We start from the raw sequence: 15,570 nt of genomic DNA, 5'->3' as shown, positions 1-15,570 counted from the left end.
AATGCGTATGATTAATTCTTGGTTCTCATCAGAGTGCGTTTACTGTACATAGCCATTAATTCGTTTACCTATTTATCTTTGTTTACCACCTCCCTTCGTATGAAATGTATGTATGTATGTATGTATATATGTATGTGTGTGTGTATGTGTGTGTATGCATGTATTTGTGTGGGTATGTATGTATGTATTTATGTGTGTATGTTTGTATGTATGTATGTATGTATATGTATGTACAGTATGTGTGTATGCATGTGTTTATATATGTATATATGTATGCATGTATGTACAGTATGTGTGTATGTATGTATGTATGTGTTTATGTATGTATGTATGTATGTATGTATGTATGTGTATGCATGTATTTGTGTATGTATGTACAGTATGTGTGTATGCATGTGTTTATATATGTATATATGTATGCATGTATGTACAGTATGTGTGTATGTATGTGTTTATGTATGTATGTATGTATGTGTGCATGCTGTGTTTGTGTATGTATGTATGCATGTGTATGTATGTATGTATGCATGCATGTGTTTATGTGTGTATGCATATATGTACGTATGTATATATGTATGCATGCATGTTTTTGTGTATGTATATACGTATGTATATATGTATGTATGTATGTGTATGTATATATGCATGTATGTATGTATGTATTAGTCTATCTACTAATTTATTAGTCTTCTGTATCTATCCATTTATATTTATCTGTCAATCCACCAATCTATGTATGTATATACCCAAACTTTTGAGACGTACCTCGTGCGTATGTATATTTTGCCTGCAATTCAGTGATCCGTTATTTTCCATCTAATAGACACAAGTTTGCTCTTTAATCTCTTTGCTACCGAGGGGTTATAACGTAGATTGATAGAATAGTCTAGCATGGCTCGGAGAGAGATAAGTGTCATCCTGTACGTAAGGGATTAACCCAGAAAGGCTATGATCTCTTTGCTACTGAACTGAGTGTCCTGAAGATGATTACGAGAACATTGTGGCAGAGTCGAAGTAAGTACCACACGATATGGAAAGGATTGGTTTGGTCTGTTCCGCATGGCCCCATAGACAAATTGTTCGTGTGGTGCCTTCCTCTCGAGCTGAGTGGAGTGCCTCTTGGCTGAGGATTGAATAGTGGTCAGAGGATCCCAGCTATCACAACTGGGAGCAGGTCATGGTAGTTTTTATCCAGATCGGATAAGGCTGTGAGTACGGATAGTGACGTGGTCGACTAACCCGTGCGTGCACAGCATTTCCTCATTTGCGCCCCGAGCGTTTTTTTTTTCTGTAGGTCATCCATTTATATATGTATGTATGTATGTATGTATGTATGTATGTATGTATGTATGTGTATGTATGTATGTATGTATGTATGTATGTATGTATGTATGTGTATGTATGTGCCTGGCAAAACTCGTTTAGCTGCATTGAAGAGATGTCTACTGTGGTTCCATTCTGACAACGGGAGTGGTAGTCAGCGCGCGCACGCACATGCACACACACACACACACACACACACACACACACACACACACACACACACACACACACACACACACACACACACACACACACACACACACACACACACACACACACACACACACACACACACACACACACACACACACACACACACACACACACACACACACACACAAATAAGAATAGATCACTACCATGAAATATAGGCTCCAATCAGCTGTTTTAAGAAACGATTAGACAACTTTATAGATGGGGATGACAGGTGGTGATGGATACGGAGCTGCCTAGTGTAGGCCTTATGGTCTCTTGCAGTCTCCTTCATTCTTATGTTCTCCATTCTAGGGTGTTAACGTTCAAAGTAACAGCGCCTGGCGAAACTCGTTTAATTGCATTGAAGAGATGTCTACTGTAGATCCGCTCTGACAACGGGAGTAGCAGTCAGTACACAAGAAAAAACATGATTAGGATTAAACCAACTACTATGAAATATACTGTAGGCTCCAGCACATTCCAGGATGATAACATCCAAAGTTGTCACTTGTGAATTATTCCTGTGGCATCCTGCAGTACCTCCTTCTTCGTCCAACAGGAAGTGTCTGTATTCAGTGAAAGTAGATGTAATTAGATTTAACTTCCTTCTTTAGGTGGTTTTAGATTGTGAAAATTATATCAACGTTTGTAGATTCTGCTAGTTTTGTTAAGTCCTCTCGTTGACAGACAAGATCTTCTAGTAACGATTCCTAAATCTGATGTATATCTCTTTGTCATATGCCACAGGTAAGGCGGCAGATGTCATGGGTTAATCATTATCTTCTATCTTGTCATGGGAAATTGTTTACGAAAATTGATTCATGCATAGATAATTACGAATGATTTTCAATTTACTATTTCCTAGTTTTATATATTTTGGACACTGCGTTCCAGTTTGCCCAAGTCACATCATTCGAAAAAGTACATATAACAAAGAAATTCTTAGTATCACTGATGTAGAACTATATGACGTCCAGTCTTCCTATGATAATAGATAATCTAATTGGATATAGATAGAACCCGATTAGGGTTATTAAACCATCACCTTGACTACAACATATGGCTTCTAGCTGCACGTTTTATGCCAAAAAAGGGCCAAAAATAATGTTAATATTTAGACTTTACAGAACTTAGATGTCTAACTAAACCAGCCTCGGCAACTACCATTGCTTGAAACAAAGTTAAAATTAACGATTTCAATGTAAAGTTACTCCTATTTACAATGAGTAAATAAATAGATAAGATAGAAATTAAATAGATAAATAAGAATAAAATAAAATAAGAAAATAAAAAAATAAAATAGAAAATAAAATAAAATAAAATAAGATGAAATAAAATAAAATAAAATAATTCTATTTGAGTTTAGATATATCGAAACTGTCTTCCCAGTATATAAACCACGCCCATTTCCCATAAGCTGCTCTTACCAACATATCATTCTACATCATCCCGCTACACCGAACTTCCGTTTGCTAATGTATACTTAGCTCCTATTCTGAATGTCTGGCTGTATTCTAGGTGGGTGTATCAAGGGTATTTGTTCGCATTGTGCATATAAGAGGATCAAATCAAGTTGCGTAGGTGTCGTAACACGCGAATAAAATAAAACTTAAACCCACTCTCGGAGAAAGATAAGCTGAGATACAGAGTAAACCGTATATTTCGACCACTAAATGTGATCCTCTTCAGCAGGTAACTACTAACTGTGGTCCTCTTCAGCAGGTAACTGCTGAAGAGGATCACAGTTAGTGGTCGAAATATACGGTTTACTCTGTATCTCAGCTTATCTTTCTCCGAGAGTGGGTTTAAGTTTTAATATAAGAGGATGACCTTTTAGCCAGTCACACTACCCTCTCTCTACTCACATAATTCACATACTCTTATTCTTACTAATCAGAGTCTACTCTCATCACCTAGGTATTTCTGCCGTCTTTCCTATCTCTTTATCTTTAATTTACTTTTAATATCCTGTCTATCTCTTTTCCATTTACTATTTTTTCTCCCTTCACCTTACTCGCAATCCAAGGCCTGAACTACCTCATTCCCGTTTTTGGCGCATTACTCATCTACCTCGTTTTAGCCCCTTTTCGATATTCCAGAATTAAGTTATACAAATATGTATTTTTTCTCGTATATTTCTTTCTTCACTCTGTAGTCTAACCCGCTGAGTAACAATGTTAATATTATTTTTTTTCTCCTAAAATCGGCTTTTCACTGCGTCATTCACCCTCTCACTCCTCTGGTCTTCTTACACTCTCCCCAATCTCGGTAATATTTCACGGTGACGTCACCCATTCCCTCCTTCCTCGCCATATCCACAATCCTCTTCCTTTCCCTCTCTCACAACAGCCCTCTTCACTACACCTCTACATCAGCTCTCCGGTCCACATTTCCACCTCATCGTGTTATACTAACCTTCCTACACGACCCCCCCTCCCCCCTTTCACCCCTCTGCGCTTCTCTGCTCTCATCTCATTACTCGCTGTGACGTCAAAGAGACAGTTCAGAAGATGGGCAGATGAATCGTCCCTCGCTCATACTCGCTTGATATCCCTCACCTCACCTCACTCTTCCCTCTCCGCCTCCCTTTACACCATTCAATCATATTTTCATAAAAGCACAAGAACATAAGAATGAAGGAGACTTCAAGGGACTATGAGGCCTACACTAGGCAGTTCCATTACCACCTGTCATCCCCATCCATAAAGTTGTCTAACAGTTTCTTTAAACAACTGATAGTTTCAGCGCTTACTACATGGTTACTAATTCTGTTCCATTCGTTGACCACCCTTTTAGTAAACCAATTCTTGCCTATTTCCTTCTTAAATCTAAATTTGTACAGTTTAAACCCATTACTGCGGGTCCTGCCCTTTTGTCTTAATATGATGACCTTGTTTGCGTCACCCTTGTTAAAGCAAACGTCCACTTCATTTCGTGACACTTTCCTTACACTATCACCTCACATTCCTCTCCCTCCACATAAACATGACCCTCCCGGAACATATAATTTGTAGACATTTCCCCCACTCACTATACGCCACACCTGGTTGTATCAATTGTCTCACCCTTATATTATTAGCTACACAAGCTGTCCTTTCAACAAGTTGTTCCCCAAGTGTATGGTTCCAGAGTGTCTCTTTCATTTTACTAAGTTACTCCTTTCCTAATTCCACTCCCTTGCGACGCGTCTACATCTACCTCTCTCTCTCCCCCTCGGGCATAAGAAGATGACCCGTTTACGCCTTTGAGAAGGGCAGCAACCCCATCTTCCCACACTAAACTCGAGGTGTCCCGCTCGCTCCTCTTCCCGACCGTTCCAGCCTCGCTTTCCTTGTCGTTTTCTTTTATGTCTTCTTCCATATCCACGGACATTTAATTCTTCTTGTCCTTTCTTTGTTTCCTAATAATTCTTGTGTCTTCCTCACTCTCCCTTATTCTTGCTTTTTCTTTGTCCCTTGGCGTTTTTTTTTTTTTTTTTATAACATTTTCTTAAGCCTCTCCCTCCTGCATTTATTTCTTTTATTTTGGTACATTCCCTCTTCTCAGCCTCCTCTTTCTCTAAATATTTTCTTTCACTTCCCCTTTATCTTCTCTTTACTTCTTTTCCTATAGCCTTAACTTTTTTTATTTTTTTTTGTTTTCTCTTTTTAAAACTTACTTTCTCTTCCACTTTTATTTCTATTCTGATCGCCGCAGTGGAACCTTTACTACCTTTTTACTTCTTCAGTGTACGGGTTTTCTACATTTCAGTTTCTTCTGTTTTTCATTACATTTTTTTGACTCGTTTTCACTCTTCTCTTCTTCTTATTCCCTTTCCTTTCTCTGACCTCCTTTCTCCTCATACCCAACCTTCCTCTGGTATTTCATCCCTTGCCTTTATTCTCTTTTTTCCTTTTTCATATTTATGTCCTCTCTTATGTCCTTGTACTTTGTTTTACCTTTTTTTTTTCGGACTCTCCCACAGCTATACCTTTCTCTCTCTCTCTCTCTCTCTCTCTCTCTCTCTCTCTCTCTCTCTCTCTCTCTCTCTCTCTCTCTCTCTCTCTCTCTCTCTCTCTCTCTCTCTCTCTCTCTCTCTCTCTCTCTCTCTCTCTCTCTCTCTCTCTCTCTCTCTCTCTCTCTCTCTCTCTCTCTCTCTCTCTCTCTCTCTCTCTCTCTCTCTCTCTCTCTCTCTCTCTCTCTCTCTCTCTCTCTCTCTCTCTCTCTCTCTTTTTTTTTTTTTTTTTTTAGTAATGTGGTTTTTTCTTTAATTTCCTTATTATAATTCCATATTAAGTAATTTTACTGCGGGAGTGTTACTTCGATGTGGCAAGAACGAGAAAGATGGTAAGGAGCTTACGTCAGGAGGTACGTATTTGCAATCTAAGCCATCACTCTTACCCAATACCGTTTGGACTGTTGGGCCCAGGTAACAGTCACCACTAGGAATCCGAGAGAAGTTCGGGACTCAAACCCGCGACGAGGAAGATGCAAGACCCTTACAGTTGTACCAACAACGAACAAGAACGAGGAAGATTTACTGAAGAGGCGTGAGGGGGGAATCAGTACTCAGTGATGGCGAAAGTTCACGTCTCAACGGCTTCAAGAATGAGTGAGAATCAAACTATGGTAAAGTTTCAACCTTGGAAAGGCTGGCACCTCATCCATAGACGCAGACCAAGTATCAATGTTGGTTCCCGGGAGAGGAAGGAAACGGATTCATCCACTGATGCTTATGGAACTCCATTAAAACCTATTTCGATTAGCTTCCATACTATAAAGAATTGTTCTTTTATAGCTTTTTATTAGCTCAACTTTCTTGAGTTGAGGCTCAAGAAAGTGTCATTTTAAAGACAGAGGTGAAACCAAACCGTCTGGTTCTGACGAGAATGTTTTCCTAAGATGAAGCATTTCGTTGTTTTCTACTTCACGACGAAGTGGGTGAGACCCCTCCAGCGTGGTGGAGATGATGGTGGAGGGGAGCGGGGTCAGGGGACGGTGAAGAGGACAAAGTAGGTGGTGGTGGAGCTTGAAGCAGAGAAAGAAGTTGTTGTTGTTGGTGGTGGTGGTGGTGGTAGCGGTGGTGGTGGTGGTACTAGTGGTGGTGGTGGTGGCGATGGTCGTGATGGTTGAGGTGGTTATGGTAGAAGTGGTGGTGATAGGTTTGGTGGTGGTGGTGGTGGTGGTGGTGGTGATGATGAGGATGAGGATGAGGATGATGGGGATGAGGATAAGGATGATGATGATGATGATGGTGATGGTGATGATGATAGTGATGATGATGATGATGATGATGATGATGGTGATGATGATGATGATGATGGTGATGATGATAGTGATGATGATGATAGTTATGATGATGATAGGGATGATAATGATAGTGATGATGATGATAGTGATGATAGTGATGATGATGATAATGGTGATGGTAGTGGTGATGATGATAGTGGTGATAATAGTGGTGATGATAATAGTGGTGTTGATGATAGTGATGATGATGATGATGATAGTGATGATAGTAGTAACAGTGATAGTGCTGGAGATGGTCGTAGTACTTGAGTGGGAGGCATAAAAAGAAGCGAGTTGGAGTGTAGATCAAGTGCTGATGCGAGCATGAGAGAATAAGTTACAGGAGTGGCAGACAAGCACGAAGGAGAAGATGCAAAGGAAAGCAAAGAATCAGAACACAGGCAAGAAAAAAAAAAAGGAGAATACAACATGAATAGCGAGGCCAGTAAGTCAAGTGAGACGAGAGGAGGTAAGATGCAAAAGGAAGGAAAAAGAACGCAGACAGAAAGAAGGAAATTATAAGAAAGAAACAAAAGAAAGAAAACGCGAATAAAGAAATGCCAATTTAATGCTCAGGTGTTGAAGAAAAGAGTCGGGGAAGAGAAAAGGTCTGAGAGAGCGGGAAAGAGAGAGAGAGAGAGCGCTCTCTTTGGAACCCGAGCAATGTAGCATCTCCTTCCTCCTCCTCCTCCACCTCCTGTCCTCCTTCCTTCGCTCTCTGCTGCAATTTCATTCTGCAAACAACTTAACCCCCCCAAGGCTCATCTTCACGCATTGGCCAACCCAACTTGACCCAATCCAACCCAAGTCAACACAACACAACACAACACAACACAACACAACACAACACAACACAACACAACACAACACAACACAACACAACACAATACAACGCAACGCAACGCAACACAACGCAAACACAACACAACACAACACAACACAACACAACACAACACAACACAACCCAACCCAACACAACACAACACAACCCAACCCAACCCAACCCAACCCAACCCAGCTCAACCCAACCCAGCTCAACCCAACCCAACCCAACCAAGCCCAACCCAAACCAAACTAATCCAACTCAACCCAACCCAACCCAACCCAGCCCAGCCCAGCCCAGCCCAGCCCAGCCCAGCCCAGCCCAGCCAAACCCAACCCAACCCAACCCAACCCAACCCAACCCAACCCAACCCAACCCAACCCAACCCAACCCAACCAAGTCCAACCTAAACCAACCTAATCCAACTCAACACAAACTAACACAACACAACACAACACAGCACAGTACAACACAACACAACACAACGCAACGCAACACAACACAACACAACGCAACACAACACAACGCAACACAACACAGCACAGCACAGCACATTTCAACACAACACAACACAACGCAGCACAGTACAACGCAGCACAGTACAACACAACACAACACAACACAACACAACACCGCACACCACAACACAGAACAGCACAGCACATCACATTTCAACACAACACAACACAACACAACACAACACAACACAACACAACACAACACAACACAACACAACACAACACAACACAACACCGCACACACACTTAACACATGAACAGCACTGCACTAGAGCACATTGTAGTCAATACACAACTACAACACAAAACAAAACAGCAACACAACACCACACTAAAATCACAACACAACCTCAACACAAACACAAACCACAACAAAACAACAACACAACAACACAACACAAACACAGTACCCCAGCCCAGCCCTCAGCCCAATCTTAACCTAACTCCATGTACTTAGAGGAAACCCAACCCCCTGGCTGCCCCTGTGCCCAGTGCCGGCCAGCCCATCTCTGCTCTGTTAGCAGCCCCATGTGGCCCCTATCCAGCCCGTTGGCGGCCCCCCCCGCCAAACTCTAAACCTAAAATCCTTTCTGTAGTCTGTTCCGTTTTCTTTTTTTTTTTTTTTTATATTTTTTTCTTTTTCCTGTTTTTCTCAGATCTACTCTCTACTCTTTCCTCCCCCTTTTTAATTCCTTCTTCTCATCTACAAGTCTATAATCTTTAACCCTAGACTTTCCATTCTTTTCTCTTTATCTCTTCTCCTTCACCTCCCAGTTATCCTTCTGGTCCTTCTTCTCCATTCTCTCTCCTTATTCCTTTTTATCTTGCTTTCCTTCCTACTTCCTATTTTCTTCATCTCCTTTACCCATTTGCCTACGCATCCTGCTCCTCATTTCCTTGTTCTCATTTCTCCACATGCTTACCTTTCTGTTCCTCCTTTACCTTTCCATTTCCTTATCTACTTGTGATTTTCCTCTTTTCTTTTTCCTTCTTCAATTTTTTGGTTCTTTTTTATATCCGCATGTGTTTTTCTCCTCCTCCTCCTTTTTGTCTGTTCCTATTTGTGCTACTTCTTCTCCTTCTCCCTTTCCCATTTTTAATTTTCCTTTGCTTTTCTCTCTGCTTATGATGTTCCTTCTCTTCCTGTTCCCCTATTCCTTTCTTTCTTCTCCTTCCTTTCTCCCCCCTTTCTCCCCTTCTTCTTTCTTTCTCCTTTTTTCCCCTCCCCTATCTCTCACCTTTCTCCCCTTCTTTCTTTTTTCCTCCCGCTTTCTCTCCCCTTGCTCACTTTCTTTCCTCCTCACCCTTTTCTCCTTCTCTCCTATTCTACTTTCTCCTTTTTCCTTCTCCCCTTCTCCTATCTTTATTCATCCTCCATTTCTTAACTTCTCCCTTTCTTTCTTCTCCTCTCCCTTTCTCCCCTTCTCCTTCCTTTCTCCTCCCTTGTTCATATTCCACACCTTTCGCCTTTCTTCTCCTTTCTTTCTCCTTCCTTTCTCCTCCCTTTCTCCCCTTCTCCTTCCTTTCTCCTCCCTTTCTCCCCTTCTCCTTCCTTTCTCCTCCCTTTCTCCCCTTCTCCTTCCTTTCTCCTCCCTTTCTCCCCTTCTCCTTTCTTTCTCCTCCCTTTCTCCCCTTCTCCTTTCTCCTCCCTTTCTCCCCTTTCTTTCTTTCTCACTCCCTGTTCTCTCCCTTCTCCTTTTCTTTCATCTCCTCCCTTTCTTCCTCCCCTTCTTCTCCCTTTGCTTTTCTCCCTTCCTTTCTCCCCTTCTCCTTTCTTTCTCCTCCCTTTCTCTCTCTTCTCCCCTTCTCTCCTTTCTTCTTCTCGCTACCCCTTTTCTCACTCCCCTTCCTCCTTATCCTTACTCCTGTTCTTTCCTCCCTTTCTTCCCCTTCACTTCCTTTCTTTCTCTTCCCCTTTTTTTCCTTTCTTTCATTCTATTCTTTTCCCTCCCCCCATTCTCCATTCATTTTTTCTCCTTTCTTTCTCCCTCACATTTTCCCCTTCTCCTCTTCCTTTCCTCCTCCCTTTCTCCTCTCTCCCCCTTCTCCTACCTTTCCAGTCCTAGCCCTTTCCCTCATTCTCCCCTATCCTCTTCACCTTTCTCCTCTCTTTTCCTTTCTTCTTTCTTTTCTCTTCTTTCTCCTCCCATTCCCCTCTTCCTCCTTTCTTTTCTCTCCTCTTTTCTGCTTCCCTCTTCCCTCTTTTTTTTACTTCTTCTCAAACCCCAACCAAGGGGAGCCAAACACCCTTTCCGTCCTTCTTCGTCCTTTTTACTCCTCAATTTCACTCTTTTTCTCTTCCCTTTCTTCTCTTCTCTCTCCCTTCCTTCACCTCACCATCCCTCTCTCTTCCTCCTTGTTCTCTCCCTTCTACTTCTTATCCTCTTATCCTTCTTCATTTTCCTTCTATTTCTCTTCTATCTTCTTAACTTTTATCTCTTCGTTTCCTCCCTTTTTCCTCCCCCCCCCCTTTCTACCTTTTTTTTTCCTTCCTTAACGCGTTTCCCCACTTTCTCCTTATCCTTTCAACCTTTCCATCCTTTCTATCCTCCCTCACTTTCATATTCCCACTCCTCCATCCTCATTATTTTCTCCTCCACCTGTTCCCATCTTGTGCTTCCTATCCTCCTCGACACCTCACTCTCCTCCACCTCCTTCCTCATCACACTCTGCCTCCTCCACCTCCTCCTCCACCTCCCACCTTCCTCCTCCACGCGCCCTCCTCCAACACTCCCACCCCCCTCCCTCCCACCTCCCTTCCTCCACCGTTCCTCCTCCACCTCCTCCGTCCACCTTCTCCTCCGCCTCCTCCTACCTCCTTCCTCCACCTCCATCCTCCAGACCTCACGCCTTCCTAATACCCACCTCCCCGGCTCTCCTCTCCACCTTCCCTCCACCTCCTACCCATCCTCCTCCGACCGCCTCCTCCACTCCCTCCTCCTCCACTCCTTCACACATCCTCCTCCACCTCCTCCTCCACTTCCATTCCCCTCATTTTTTCTCCCCCTTCTCCACATTCTAATCGCTCCTCCTCCTCCTCTTCTCCTTCCCACGCCTATTAAATTCTCCTCCTTCCTCCACCTCGCTCACTCATAGGAATTGAAAAGATGGGGGGAGTAAAAAGTAGAATTTTATTTCTAATACGCTACAGAATAAGAATATTGTAAAGAACATACTCACATTAATACAAATCCTAAGAATTTCATCTAGTCCCTCCCCTCATCTCCTTTTATTCCATCGTTCATTTTTTACCATTCCCTTTTTACCTCGTATTCTTTCATTTCCAATCCTTTTTCTTTCCATTTTATTCCACTTTTCTCTTCATCTACTCTTCTTCATTCAATTGTACTCTTCTTTTATGTCTATTTTTCCTGCTCTGTCAACTCATTTTCTCACTTTTTTCTTCTCCATTTCTATTTCTTACTCTGCACCTCCTTTTAAATCTCGGTTCTTTTTCTTTTTCTCTCACTCTCTTATTTCGAATATATCCTTTTCCTTTCTTCTTTCTTCTTTTTCTTTCCCTCTCCTAGCCTCTTTCATCTCCCCTCTAATTCCTCTCACCTCCTTCCTCCCTTTTGTCTCCTTCTTTCCTTACTCTCTCTTATTTCCTTACTCTCTCTTATTTATGATACATCCTTCCTTCTCTTTCCTAGCTTCTCTCATCTTCCCTCTAATTCCTCTTACCTCCTTCCTCCCTTTTGTTTCGTATTTTTCTTCCTCTTTTATTTCTGATTCCTCTTTCCTCCCCATTCCTAGCCTCTTCCATCTCCCCTCTAATTTCCTCTCTAAATTCCTCTATCACTGACTCCGTTCCTCCCCATCTCCGTACTTTTCCTTCCTCTCCCCTCTCAATCTTTTTTATGATTCCTCACTCCTTCCCCCCTTTCCTAGCTTTCTTTTCCATCTTCCCCGTCTAATTGCCTCTTACACCATCCTTTCTTCTTTCTTCCCTTTTATCTCGTAATTTGTTTTCCTTTCTCTTATTTATGATACATCCTTCCTTCCCTTTCCTAGCTTCTTTCATTTCCCCTCATATTCCTCTCACCTTCTTCCTCTCTTTTATCTACATTTTCCTCCTCTCTTATTTCTGGTACCTCCATCCTCCTCTTTCCTAGCCTCTTCCATCTCCCCCCTAATTCCTCTCACCTCCTTCCTCTCTTTTATCTACATTTTCCTCCTCTCTTATTTCTGGTACCTCCATCCTCCTCTTTCCTAGCCTCTTTCATCTCCTCTCTAATTCCTCTCACCTCCTTCCTCTCTTTTGTCCCGTACTTTTCTTCCTCTCTTATTTATGATACATCCTTCCTCCCCTGTCCTCGCCTCTTTCGTTTCCCCTCTTATTCCTCTCACCTCCTTCCTCTCGTTTGCCTCGTACTTTTCTTCCTCTCTCTTATTCCTTCTTCCTTCTTCCTCCCCTGTCCTCGCCTCTTTCATCTCCCCTCTTATTCCTCTCGCCTCCTTCCTCTCGTTTGCCTCGTACTTTTCTTCCTCTCTCTTATTCCTTCTTCCTTCTTCCTCCCCTGTCCTTGCCTCTTTGATCTCCCCTCTTATTCCTCTCATCTCCTTCCTCCCTTTTATCTACATTTCCCTCCTCTGCCTTGCTCTTCGGCTTGTGTCTCACCTCCTCAATCCGCGGTTCGAGGACTCTTGAGCAAAGGTCCAAAAATGACAGTTTTCTATGTAAGTGCTGCGACCAACCACGCGGACGGGGACAGAGAAAAGACACTTCTTACACCCACTTGTCTAGAAAGGTCACTCTTTGTGGCGGTCATAAAAAGAAAAAAGAAAAAAAAAGAAAAGAAAAAAAAAGTTGATCAAGGAACTAAGCACAGTTTGACCCATTTGTCCCAGAGGAGCTGTTTTCGGTTGATTAAAACCGTTTGGTGTTAGCCATAATCAAATATCTTTGGGGAATCAAGTAGGGGTGTGCCGATTAATCGGCATCGGCAAGAATCGGTACTTTTTTGGTGAATCGGCAGCGGCATCGGCGAGAATCGGCATTTTTTAAAATTGAGATTCGGCATCAGCAATATTTTGCCGATGATGATGCCGGTTCTAAAAAAAAAAAAAAAAAAAAAAAAAAAAAAAAAAAAAAAAAAAAAAAAAAAAAAAAAAAAAAAAAAAAAACAAAAAACAAACACACAAAAAAAAAAAAAAAAAAAAAAAAAAATAATAATAATAATAATAATAATAATAATAATGATAATAATAATAATAATTCTTGCCGATTCCGATGTCGATTAATCCCCACACCCCTAGCATCAAGGCCGAAAATAGGTTAGCAGAAATGTATTTAAAATTGTTTGTATTCAGACTCTCCTCCTCTCAGATGAATAAAATCACAATGTTTTCACCAGAATAAAACCTCCTAAGTATGACGCAGGCAAATATGGGCTGACCACTTAGCTACAGAAACTCAATTGTTTAGGACTTGTTTCAGATACGAAACTGAAAGTGGAGAGACGAAATAAAGAAGTTTGCAGGAGTGACGTGGCAGAGGTTGTTGACGCAGTCGTGTGACTGTTGGAAGACGTTAGGAGAATGCCCTCATCGCCAAGACTGACTGACGTACTGACTGATCGATTATTTGGTTTGTTGACTGATTGATTTATTTATTGTGTGTCAGAACAAATTTGCTTGTCTTCCTACCAGTCTCGAAAGACAAAGATATCAGTAAGTCCTTAAATCAGGCGAGATATTTGTAGATTATGTAGACAACGAATGTATATAAAGAAAATCTGCGGCATTTGAAAACAAAGTGAAAATGTATGGAAATATACATATATATGTATTCACATATACACATACGTACGCACACAAGCATACACAGGAACACACTCACACACACACACACACACACACACACACACACACACACACACACACACACACACACACACACACACACACACACACACACACACACAAACATACACACGAACACACTCGAACACACACACACACACACACACACACACACACACACACACACACACACACACACACACACACACACACACACACACACACACACACACACGACAGGTTGGCACGGTGCTAGCGATCGCGGCCGCCACTACGGCGGTCCGGGTTTGAATCCCGCCTAGGGCTGAAATAATTTCAGTATCGCTGCGCTGTGAGTAGCTACTCCAACTCTCGTGGGCAGGGAGTTGGGGGTATGTGTGCGTATAAGGTCAGAGCATTACCCATAGATCGGTCATATATGAGCTCTGAGCTTTCTTCCGGGAGGGTAATAGCTGTCGATCACTAGTCCAACACGTGATCCAAGACCATGGTGAGTCACTCACACACACACACACACACACACACACACACACACACACACACACACACACACACACACACACACACACACACACACACACACACATGTATATATATGCAACATACACATCACAGTGTAAAAATGAAACTTTCTCAGAATGCTGATCTTTAGATTTGTTTTGTATGTCATAAAAAAGATAAAGACTTGTTAGAGTGCATATTGTTAACTAGTATAAAAAGTATAATAACTGAATGGAAAAAATCTCTACACCAACATAGTTGTATTTGCTCTCTGTATATGTAGGAAGTCGATGTCAACACGGAACCAAAGAGACTCACGACCGAACACTTTGTAGTCCTAGGAGACTCACGACCGAAATTATCATATCCCAATCGTCAACCCCCAAATCCCATCAACAGCTTCATCTGTATGCAGATGCAGCCCCGAAGGGATGGCATTCGGTGACATATAGCACGGAAGCAGCTGTGTTTAGGGTTACCGAGTTCGAAGGACTTCGAGCATTACATAGATCGGTCATATTTGAGTCTGAGCTTTTTCGGGAGGGTTAATAGCTGTCGATCACTAGGTCCCCACGTGATCCATATGGTGAGTCACACACACACACACACCACACACACACCACACACACACACATGGCAGCCTAACTTTCTCAGAATGCTTCGTCTTTAGATTAAAAAGATAAAGACTTGTTAGAGTACATATTGTTAACTAGTATAAATAAGTAGAAAAAATCTCTACACCCAACTGTTTTATTTGCGATCACGACGAACACTTTGTAGTCCTAGGGGATCACGACGAATTACAGCCCCGAAGGGATGGCATAGCGAAGAACTAAAATGTCCAAGTTTCTCTTCCTATGGTGACCAGGTTGCTCATTGTTCCGTTTTCTTTATACTTTCTTTAAGTGCCGCATGCAGCCTTTCGTCCCCTTCCCGCCCTCCCCCCCCCCGCTACGAAAAGTAATTAAGTAAACTGGTTAAAGGTGGCACATTCACCCAGTGCACGCTGTGAAAACGCGCGGGCACACACACACACACACACACACACACACACACACACACACACACACACACACACACACACACACACACACACACACACACACACACACACACACACACACACACACACACACA

The sequence above is a fragment of the Oratosquilla oratoria genome, chromosome 28, assembly GCF_046742065.1.
Source record: "Oratosquilla oratoria isolate Oo_2021 chromosome 28, ASM4674206v1, whole genome shotgun sequence".
In the NCBI taxonomy this organism is placed as follows: Eukaryota; Metazoa; Arthropoda; class Malacostraca; order Stomatopoda; family Squillidae; genus Oratosquilla; species Oratosquilla oratoria.
The sequence above is the reverse complement of the archived record's forward strand: the minus strand, read 5'-3'. Positions refer to the sequence as shown.